The sequence below is a fragment of the Phragmites australis genome, chromosome 24 (assembly GCF_958298935.1).
Source record: "Phragmites australis chromosome 24, lpPhrAust1.1, whole genome shotgun sequence".
Classification (NCBI taxonomy): domain Eukaryota; kingdom Viridiplantae; phylum Streptophyta; class Magnoliopsida; order Poales; family Poaceae; genus Phragmites; species Phragmites australis.
The window spans coordinates 19,418,678-19,430,268 of record NC_084944.1 but is presented as its reverse complement, the minus strand read 5'-3'; positions in this window follow the sequence as shown (position 1 = coordinate 19,430,268).

The window sequence follows — 11,591 nt, the reverse complement described above, 5'->3', positions numbered from 1 at the left end:
AAAAGAGTAAAATTCACAAAAATTTGCAATTCTTGAACGAGTAGTTACCCCCTTTTGTATATCACCAAGGATGTTGTCCACGGGGTGACCTCTTTGGATACTTTGATGAACACGTGGATGTGGCACTTGTGATTGATGTTGGATGTCTTCCACTTCATCATTCAAAAAATTGTTCGGATCTTCATGGTCTTGATGTTGATCTTGTGATCTCTTGTCGTCTTGATCTTGGGTTGACATTGATGGTTCAACTTGCATTGATGAAGATGGTTGATCCCTATCGATTTGAGCTTCTTGAGTCTTTTCTTGTTCTAAGGGCTTGATTCGCCAATTGCCATCTTCTTGATTGCTTCGCTTGGTATTTCTTCATCACCTAAAACATTTGTATCCACTTGCTCCACTTGGGAGCCATTAGATTCATCAAATGTTACGTCTCTCGCAATTTCAACACATCCGGTGGTTTTGTTGAAAATGCGATAGGCGTAGGCATTTGAACCATAACCAAGCATAAACCCTTCATCTACCTTTGGAGCAAATTTAGAACTTCTAGCTTTCTTGTTTAAAATAAAGCATTTGCTACCAAAGACTTTAAAATAGGAAACATTTGGCTTGTTACCGGTTAGAAGCTCATATGAAGTTTTGTTCAATAACTTGTGTAAATATAACCGGTTGATGGCATGGCATGCGGTTTTGATTGCTTCCGCCCAAAATTGATCCGATACTTTGTATTCATCAAGCATTGTTCTTGCGAATTCAATTAGAGTCCTATTCTTTCTTTTGACCACTCCATTTTGTTGAGGGGAGTACGGAGCCGAGAACTCATGCTTGATTCCTTCTTCATCAAGAAACTCTTCAACTTGTATGTTCTTGAACTCGCTTCCATTGTCGCTTCTAACTCTCTTGATCTTTACTTTGAATTCATTTTGTGCTCTTCTCACAAACTTCTTGAGAATGGCTTGAGTTTCGCTTTTATCATGCAAGAAGAATACCCAAGTGAAACGTGAAAAATCATCAACAATAACTAAACCATATTTGTTACCTCCGATACTTATGTAAGTGATTGGCCCAAATAAGTCCATGTGAAGGAGTTCCAATGGTCTTGAAGTGGTCATCACATTCTTCAAGGGATGAGATGCTCCAACTTGCTTTCCCGCTTGGCATGCACTACAAACTCTATTTTTCTCAAAAGTCACATTCGTTAGTCCTAGAATGTGTTCGCCCTTTTGAAGTTTGGACAAATTCCTCATGCCAACATGAGCAAGTCGGCGATGCCAAAGCCAGCCCATGCTAGACTTAGCCATCAAGCAAGTTTTAGGCATCACTCTATCCGTTGAAAAATCAACAAGATAGAGTTTACCCTTCAACTTGCCGGTGAAGACTATAGAGGTGTCCTCCCTTCTAGAGACAACCACACCCTCATTTGTAAAAAGACAATTATAACCAATTTCACATAATTGAGATACGGATAATAAGTTGTAATTGAGTGATTTTACTAACAAGACATTTAAAATGGAAGTATCATTTGAGATGGCAATTTTACCTAGTCCCATTACCTCTCCTTTTCCATTATCGCCAAAGATGATGTTTTCATGAGGTCCTCCATTTTCTTCAAAGGAGTAGAACATACTCTTTTCTCCGGTCATATGATTGGTACATCCGCTATCAATGACCCAACTTGATCCACCGGAGGAGTATGCCTACAAAACAAAGTTATGCCTTTATTTTAGGTACCCAAATTTGTTTGGGTCCTTTAGCGTTAGTCACAAGCACTTTTGGCACCCATACATTCCTTTTTACAATTCTATCTCTTGTGCGGGGACCAACATAGAGAGCAACCACTTTACCACGGTGGTCTCTCTTTAGCATGTATGAGGCATAAAAGGAACATTGGGGGGCATGAGCCTTCGGTTGCCTTGTTTGAGTAGGGTGATCAACTTGTTTGCCTCCTTTGATAAACTTGAGGCATTCCACTCCATTCAATAGCACACGATCATTTAGCTTGCTTGTGTATTGGTCAAAACCAAGACCTCGCTTTTGCTTATTGTCTTTGGCTTGAATAGTCTTGTAAAGTGCATCCTTTGACTTATAAGTTTTGATGCACCCATATTTGACCAAAGCATTTAGCCTCTCATTTTCCTTTTGTAATGCTTGCAAGGATTCATTATTAGTTGTACAAGCATTCATATCAAGGTTAGAACAACGAGAACATCCATTGCTAGTAGATGCATTAGATAGTAAATTTGCTTCACTAGAGTTAGAAGAGCCTTTCTTAAGAATATCAATTTGTGTTTCAAGAGTTCTATAATTTTCATCTAAACAAGATAATTTCTCTTGAAGCAAGAAATTGTTACTCTTAAGATCGACAATTGAGGAATTGGCTAAATCACAATCTTTAGATAATTTCTCAACTTTTTCTTTCTCTTTAGCAAAGAGCTCCTCGAGTTCAAGGTTTCTCTCCTTTTCAAGGATGAGCAAGTCTTCTTGTCTCTCAAGGGTCTCTTCATGACTATCTATTGTATCCATTAGCTCCTTTATTTTAGCCATGATATTTTTATTCAAACCTTTGAACAAATTATCACAATCACTATCATACTCACTATCACTATCTAGGAGCTTGGATTGAGATTTTACCTTGCGGTTCTTGGCCATGAAGCATTTTGGGGAGTCTCCATCATCATCATCATCATCACTCATTAAGAGTGATTTTCTTGGTGTAAGCTCATGAATAGCAATGGTGGCGACTCCTTCATCATCGGAGTCCGAGTCGGAGTTGGAATCCCACTCTTCTCCAATATGTGCTTGACCCGAATATTTCTTCTTGTACATCTTGTTCTTGTCTTTCTTGTATGACTTGACTTTATTGTCTTCTTTGTCCTTTCCCTTCTTCTTGTTTGGACAATCGGCTATAAAGTGACCAATTTCACCACATTCATAGCATGCCCTTCTTGATGTTCTCTTCTTGGGCATGTCTCTCTTTTACTTTGAATAGCCTCCTTTTCTCATGAATTTCTTGAACCTTTTCACAAAGAACGCCATTTCTTCATCTTCGGAGCTTTCATCATCACTTGTGCTTGATTCTTGGACTTGCTTGCTTTTGCTTGCCTTGAGTGCAATTTCTTTATGCCTTGAGGTTGAGCTTTGTTTAGCATGAATCTTCACTACATTAGCCTCTTCCTCCATGAGCTCATGAGCAAGAATCCTTCCAAGCACATCACTTGGTGTGAGCCTCTTGTAATCTCTTCTCTCATGGAGGAGCGTCACCAAAGTGGGATTTCTAGGAGCAAATGCTTTAAGTAGTCTCTTCACCACTTTGTGATCATCAATGTCCTCGCTTCCAAGTCCTCTTAGCTTGTTCACAAGCACCATCATCCGATCATACATTGCTTGAGGAGTTTCATGATCCTCCATCACAAATCTTTCTAGCTTTCCCTCAAGCAATTCTATTTTGGATTCTTTCACACTTGTAGTCCCTTCATGAGCAACTTGAAGTGTGTCCCAAATTTGCTTAGCTTCCTCAAGTCCATCCACTTTGTTGAATTCCTCCGGACTCAAGGCACTAAGCAACACACTTGTAGCTTGAGCATTGCGATGCATATTTTGTTCTTCACTTGAGGTGAGCTCTTGGTCTTCCTCCGGCAGCTCAAAACCTGTGCAAACAATCTTCCAAATACTTGGATGAAGAGAAATTAAGTGCATTTTCATTTTGTGCCTCCAAGCGGCATAATGTGTACCATCGAAGAATGGTGCACGTCCGGAAGGCACGGAAATGTAATTGCTAGAAGAATTCAAACGATCATAATTGAAAGGAATCTCACTTCCCTTTCCTTTACCATTACCATCATCACTTCTTGATGGATCATCTTTGAGACCCCTCGGACTTCCGGATGTCGACATAATGATTCCCTCCAAGCGGTGAAGCCTTGTAGGAGGTTAGGCTCTGATACCAATTGAAAGTGCCTAGAGGGGGGTGAATAGGCTTTTCTGAAATTTAAAACTAAAAACAGCGGATTAAACTGCCGGATATTCCGGTGAAGTCCGGATACTCCGGTATGGTCCGGAGTATCCGGTCTAGTCCGGAGTCTCCGGCCTGACAGGAAATTTCAGAATAAATTTGAACTAAAGACCACAGCTAGATTCTATGAGTTGCACTAGGTCAAGTAGATATTACTAAGCTGGAATAACAATTAAAACTAGCAAGATTGATACTATAGCAATTTAAATGACAAATTACCAAATGCACACGATCAAGTAAGTTTCACAAGTAAGAACACGAGAATATATCCCGGAGTTCGGCCACCTCACAAAAAAGTGCCTACGTCTCCGTTGAGGAGCTCACAAAGAGCCGGGTCTTCTCCAACCCTATCCTCTTCTAGCGACCACAAAGATCAAGCTAGAAATTCTTACTCAATATGAAGATGCTTAAAAACTTCCCGAGGCACACCACAAGTTTTGGGTGCTCTTCGGGCGACTCCTTTCCTTCTAGAAACCCAAAGCTTCAAAGGAGATGATCGCAGTAAATGCTCGATGAAGAAATCAATGCTCAAGTGGCTTGAACCCTCTTTAAACACACACTCTCAAATTTGTGCAAATTTGGCTCTAGAGATGATTGGAGGGGCTTTGAATGCTCTTAAAGTGCTCAAGAGGTCTCAAGGAAACCAGCCACAGCAAGCTCTAAATGCTATGGAGAGAGGGGGCATTTATAGCCCTCTCTCACAGACTAGCCGTTACTGTTTTTGTCAGAGCTTACCGGAGTATCCGGTGTACACCGGAGTCTCCGGTCCTAATTCCAAAAACGGCGTCAGAACGGTCACGAACGTGTCAGAACTAGCCGTTACAGTTCTTTTTAATTACCGGAGTCTCCGGTGAACATCGGAGTCTCCGGTCCTGACAGATTTTCCAAAACAGACTAAGTCCGGAGACTAGCCGGATCCTCCGGCATCTCCAGGTACCGGAGTATACAGTGAACACCGGAGACTCCGGTCTTTACTTCTTTTTAACAAAAAGATTAAAAGCTAACCGAGAGCCTCTGCCGGAGTCTACCTCGGAGACTCCGACTGCACACTAAACATTTTACCGGAGTATCCGGTGAACACCGGAGACTCCGGTCTTTTTCTTGAAAAGATTAAACCGTAACCGAGACTCTCTGCCGGAGTATCCGGTGAACGCTGAGTACCGGAGTATCCGGTGAACACCGGAGACTCCGGACTCTGAAGATTTTCAGAAAGAGTTTCGTGTCCATGAGTGAATGTGTCTCTCAATTGGGTGATTCTAAAGGATCTCTTGAGCATTGAGACACTAATCAAGCAAATGAATCCATCCATCTAGGAAAAAATCTATCCTAGACTCAATTTCAAAAGTAAAAGAATTTAAGCCCTATCTTGTATCCTTCGTTGATTCTTCAATTGTTTCGACGGGCGTCAAACGTCATTTACCTTCACAACTAATGCTCATACCTGTTCAATACTCACAAAGCATGTTAGTTCTTTAATCGTTTTGTCATCAATAAGCCAAAACCCACTTAGGGGGCCTAGATGCACTTTCACAGGGTCACTTTCTTCACTTCTGTAGTTAGCACATCTGCCAGCAATCATCCTAGCCACACCCCTTGACATGTTGACGCACAACATGAAATGTATTCTATTTCACAAGAAGAAAGGCTACCTTTTGCTTTTGTGAACACCAACTAATGGGTTTTGACCCAAGAAAAAAATACCATGCTTGAAGTGCTCCTCCTTTCATTGGTATCACCGACTAGATCATTGTTAGAGTAACCAATCAGCTTCAAGTCTCATTCTTTCTTTTTATAGATACTATTGAAGTTTAAGGTTCCTTTCATGTACTGTAGTATGTGCTTCACAACAGTCATATGCTTCGTCGTGGGCTTCTTCCATATATCTGCTTAACATGCCAATTGAGAAAGCTAGGTTTGGGCACGTGTGTAGCATGTATCTCAGGCTGACGGCTATACATCGGTATAGGGTCTTATGCACATGAGGTCTTGTGCTTTATTTGCTTAACTTCAGGTGGGGTTCCATTAAATTTTTTGTTAGATTGTAATCTTTCAAGCCGCATTTTTCCAACACCTTTCTTGCAGATGCGGTTTGGCTAAGCGTGATTTTCCTAGAGCTTTGACAAACTTCAATTCCCAAGTAATAGCTAAGTAACCCAAGGTTGCTCATGCTAAATAACTTCTTCATCTAAGATTTGAAGTTACTGATGTCTTCATCACATCCTCCAATGATTATCAGTCATCCACATAAACTCCAACTAGCAAATTCCCTTTTTCTTGGCTTCTTTTGTACACTGCATGTTTAAATGGCAATTTCAAAATTGAGTGCCGCCAAGAACTTGTCTAGCTTTGAATTCCAAGCTCTTGAGGCTTGACGCAAGCCATACAAAGCTTTGTGCAATCTAAACACCTTGTGTTCTTCTCCTTTCTCCTCAAATCCTAGAGGTTGAACAACATAGAGTTCTTCTTCCATGTCACCATTTAGGAAAGTTGATTTAACATACATATGATGGACCTTCCATCCTTCATGCGCCACAAATGCAATGAGCAGGCGTACTGTATCTAGTCGAGCAACAAGGATGAACACCTCATCAAAATCAACGCCTTGTCGTTGAACATACCCCTTTGCTATTAGCCTCACCTTTCGCTTCACAATTTTTCCCTGGGTGTCCTTTTTTAGCTTGAACACCCACTTCAAACCTATTGGTTTGTGGCCATCAGGCAATGGAACAAACTTTCATGTTCCATTCTTTTGGATGGAGGATATTTCCTCCTCCATAGATTTTCTCCATGTTGGCTCTCCTTTAGCTTCAAAATTTGCAGGCTCCTCCTCACCTAGCAAACAAAGTCTCGAATACTCCAGCTCTATTGGGGACATGGCATCATACAAACTTTGTATGTCATGCTCCCGTCGTGATCCTCATAATCAGCTTGCTTTGGATGCCATAGGCAGTAGAGATCTATGCAACGTTGATGCACCCAATGTAGTTGTCGTAGTGCATGGTGGAGACAATCCAAGGGATTCAGATTTTGTGCTTATCCCAGGTGTGTTTGGCTTATCTGGCACTCAAAGGCAAATGCTACATGGGAGATGGGGATGTCTGTGTCGAAGTCGCGTCCCTCAACCTCATATCCATGTGTTTCTGTGTTGGGTACATCCTTAGGAGGATAATGCACCGTAAACACATCATTTACTTATCGTTCCTCTATTGTTAGATTTCCACTCCACTCTCAGTGCTTCTCCTCCTCGAACACTGCGCAAGTCACAACAACTCATCATGTTGTAGGATCGAACATCCGGTAACCCTTTATACTTGGATCATATCCAATGGACACCATTGTCTTACTTCGATATGCTAGTTTGGGGAGCTACAACGTCACCACCTTCACATGTGCAATGCACCCAAATGTACAGATGTGACTGACACTTGGATTCCTGCCATAGTAGGCTTCGTAGGGAGTTTTGCCGATGATGCTCTTTGCCGGTGCTCTATTGAGGAGATAGACGGTAGTCGATACTGCTTCTCCCCAAAATTCACTTGGGACTCCCTTGATTTTCAGCAGACTCCTTGTCATGCCAACCCACCATTTGATTTCTTCTTTCAACTACTTCATTCTGTTGGGGAGAATAAGGTGTCGTGAGGTAACTCTTTACTCCCAACAGCTCGTAGTAATCTATGAACTTGCCACCGTAGTCGGTACGCGAAGCTCTGAACCTGAGATTCTTCTCCATCTCTGCTATAGATTTGACCCTTTTAAATGCTTAAAAAGCTTTTGTGTGGAGTAGAGCTAACCACATATACCTTGTGCAGTCATCCACCAATAGTAGGAAATAGCATTTTTGTCCATGTGTGGCAGGAGAGATAGGCCCACAAAAATCTATATGCCATAGCTCTAGTGGAAGTTCTGCTCGGTATTGTGCCATAGTCGGAAATGAGTTTCGATGTTGCTTGTCTATTAAACAAACATTGTAGATGCAATCCACATGCTCGATCATGGGCATACCATGCACCATCTTCTTGTAGGATAGATCCTTGAGGGCATAGAAATTTACATGGATGTACCTTGCATGCCAACACCACACCTCTTCAGTAATTTTTGCCAGGAGGCACTCCGGGACAGTTGGAATGATGTGTAACACATACAAGAAGTTCCTTGATCTCCTTACTTTGGCCAAGATCCTACGTGTTCTGTCCAAAATTGACATCACTCCTCCTTCGACCACAATCTTGTAACCGTTCTCATCCAACTAGACGAGATTGATTAGATCACTTTTCAGTCTCTGGATGTAGTAACGCTTGTGAGTATCCGGTGTTCACTAGTGAAACCCTTGAACAACATTGAGTCCCTTTCGTGTATCTCCACAGTCATATTGTCTCTAAATTTAACCGGCCATTTGATGGACATGTCAACCTCAGCAAACTTCTCTATGTAACCGGTCATATGGTTACTTGCGCCCATATCAAGGTGCCATGCCTTGTTTTGGGTGCCGCTGGGCTTCGGCATCACCTTCTCTTTGTGCAGCAATACCTCCTCGTTCAACGCATGTACTGTGTGGATGAGCTCAGAAACTTCTGTCATCAACAGTGCTGGCTCATCATCGTTCTGCTTTATGACAAGATTAGCCCTTTCTTTGTGGCTTGGTTTGGGACATTGTTTACCAAAGTGTCCATAATTATTGTAGTTGAAGCACTTGACTACGGTTGGCTCAGAGTAAGGTGGCTTTCTTTCATCACCGGCATGTTTGCCATCTTCTCAGCCTCTGCCCTGACTGCATCCGTGTCCATGTGTCCATGACCTCTTCCGTTTCGCCCTCCTATAGTGGTGTTGTTGGAGCCCTAGTCGCTTTTTTTCTTTCTTCTTGTTTCTTGTTTCCCACTTGGCTTTGGTGGGGAGAAGATACTCTCCTCCATCCTTTGAGTGTCTCCGTCCCTTGATCCCTTCCTCAAAAGTACTAAGACGGTCGATCGCCTCTGAGACCAACATCCCCCACTACATCGCCGAACTATTCAATTGTTTGAATAATATGGAGGAACCGCTCTGGAATTGAACTGAATAATTTCTCGACAATGTCACTGTCATCTAGCTTTATGCTAAGAGAGCAGATCTCACCTACTAGTGAGGTGAGCTTCATGGAGTACTCGTTGGTCGTCTCTGAGTTCTCCATGCACAATTGGTTTAGTTGTTGTATTAGCTCATGTGCGCGTACCTTCTTGATGTGATCTTCACCAATCCGCTTCTCTCTTATCGCTTCCCAAGCTCCCTTCATTGTCTCCTTGTCCGTGATGGACATCATCACGTCGTTCGATACAGCTTGAGAGATGGACACAATGGCGCCTTGATCCTTGTTGTCGTATTTGTCTCCACCTTCAATCACCTACCATTACCCTTAGCAAACGCAAGATTATCTTCATCTTGACGGCCCATATGCCATAGTTCATTTCGCTTAGCGTTGGGTATTGGATTGGGATTGAGGTGCCTCTCAACTTGATGATGCCTTTCTTCATTGGATCAACTTCATCTTCGGACATCACTTCGCCCACCTAGGCTCTATACCAAAGATTGGTTCTTTGCCCAATACCTTGATGTGCAGAACGAACTCGAACTCTTACGAATATGACAAAATCTGTAAGGTACGGCAAGTCGTCAAATACAACAAAACATAATCGCTCTTGGCTAGAGTTACGTATCGTGCCTCCTTGTTTTCTTATTTCTGTTTTTGTTTTCGTTGCTTGTTACAAAACTAGACCACTTGCCCTACTTATATACTTGTAGGTTGAACTTACCATGATAAGACTAGGATATGCATTTGATTCCTACTTTAACTAGAAAACATAGACCTACTTTGTTTAGGTCTCTAATTGCTTACCGAAAGCAACTAGATTAACTCAACAATGTAGGCAGTCAACGGCGGCATATCAGGCCAAAGCAGTTGGCAGGGCCCTCTAGCTAAGACGGCGTGGGCAATAGCGGCCTCAAGCCCGGGCACCCTAGCGCTAGCGTAAGGCGCAATTATGTGAGGTAAAGAAGCCGCTAGCCGATGGCACTCTAGGTCAGCACAGTGTGATCGTCACTGCTACATTCCGGCACCGGATGTTTCCTCCGCGGCCTCCTCCTCACCTAACCTGATCGGTCCAGTGGGGAGAGCGTGTAGCAGCACCCAGGATGAAAGAAGATAAATGGAGATAGAAAAAATAAGAAGTGGAGAAGGAGAAATGAATCAATATGCTGCTATATCAGGGAACAAGAAAATCAAAGGAAGAAGAAAACAAACAGAAGCTCCTTTGTTGCAGATATGAAATATTTCTTCCCCCATTAACTACTAACTTGCTTTACCTTTGCTGCAAAGAGGGTTTCACTTGCCATCTGTATATGAACTTGTAGTCTATTTAGAAATGTCAGCAATTCATTGCAGCATGCTGAATCAATTGTTATTAGTAGGTTATATGTGTTACATTTATTGAGTGCTTACTTAGTAGATTCAGAGAAAAAAAAACATGTGTATTTTGACCACTGAAAGATCATGTTTGCTAGATATAGAATAATTCTCATTTAGACAATTCTCTTTTACCTATCCACTTCCACTCGCACCATCTTCCCCCAATTCTAGGAATTTTGGTGTACTTTCACATATTCGTAGATATGGATGGGACTATGAGCAATTTTGGACAGGTCCGGTACCAATGTGTGGCCTAAAGGTTGAATTTTGGAAGGATGTTTGGGTGGTTCTAAATCTGAACCAGATTTTTAGACGAAAATTTTCAATTTTTTGTTCTAAATTTTCGTTCAAAAAAACAAGAAAACTTACATTTTATAATTTCAATAATTTTGTCCCTGGTGATTATCTTACCAAGAAGGTGAACTCTGCTTATAATTACTTGCAAAGTAGGTGTAGCTGTTCAAACAATTGATAGATACTCAAATGAACCGTAAAACTTGCTTGGACGGTGCATATGGGGGCCAAAATCGCACACGTTGGCATGTACACATGGCTGTGACTAGAATGCAACGTCGATTATTAAGGAAACTAGTAACCACACACGTGTTCACACTTGTGACAGAGGTCAAAATTTTCACAAGAAAAATTTGAAAAACAAAAAGCTGAATATGCACCCTATAGATAGAAGAAAATAATAGTGCATTAATACTTTAGCGTCTATTAATTACATGTCTCAAATTGATTGAAAGTTTGCAAACAATTGAGACGAGGAAGACTGGAGACCAACTTTGATTATAGATCGTTTGATTATGTAATATGTACATCGAAGATCGTTCAGATCTATCATAATTCGTTTATTTTATAGGAGTATATTAAAAAAATGATAAGAAAAATACTCCGTTTGATGTATTTGCCTCTGGTCTCGTTGGATTCATGGGTGATTCATTCATTTGTAATTGTTTGGGTGTAATTTTTGGAGAAAAATTGCATGATGCGGATTCTTCCTTAAATCATGACTCATTAGTTCAACATAAATTCTGATAAGTAGTCATCATCACTAGACTAATTTACATGCATTTTTTTCAGGCTCAGATAAGTAGTTGTATATGACTCCTTGCCGGGCAAATACCATGCAACCTTCCGGCA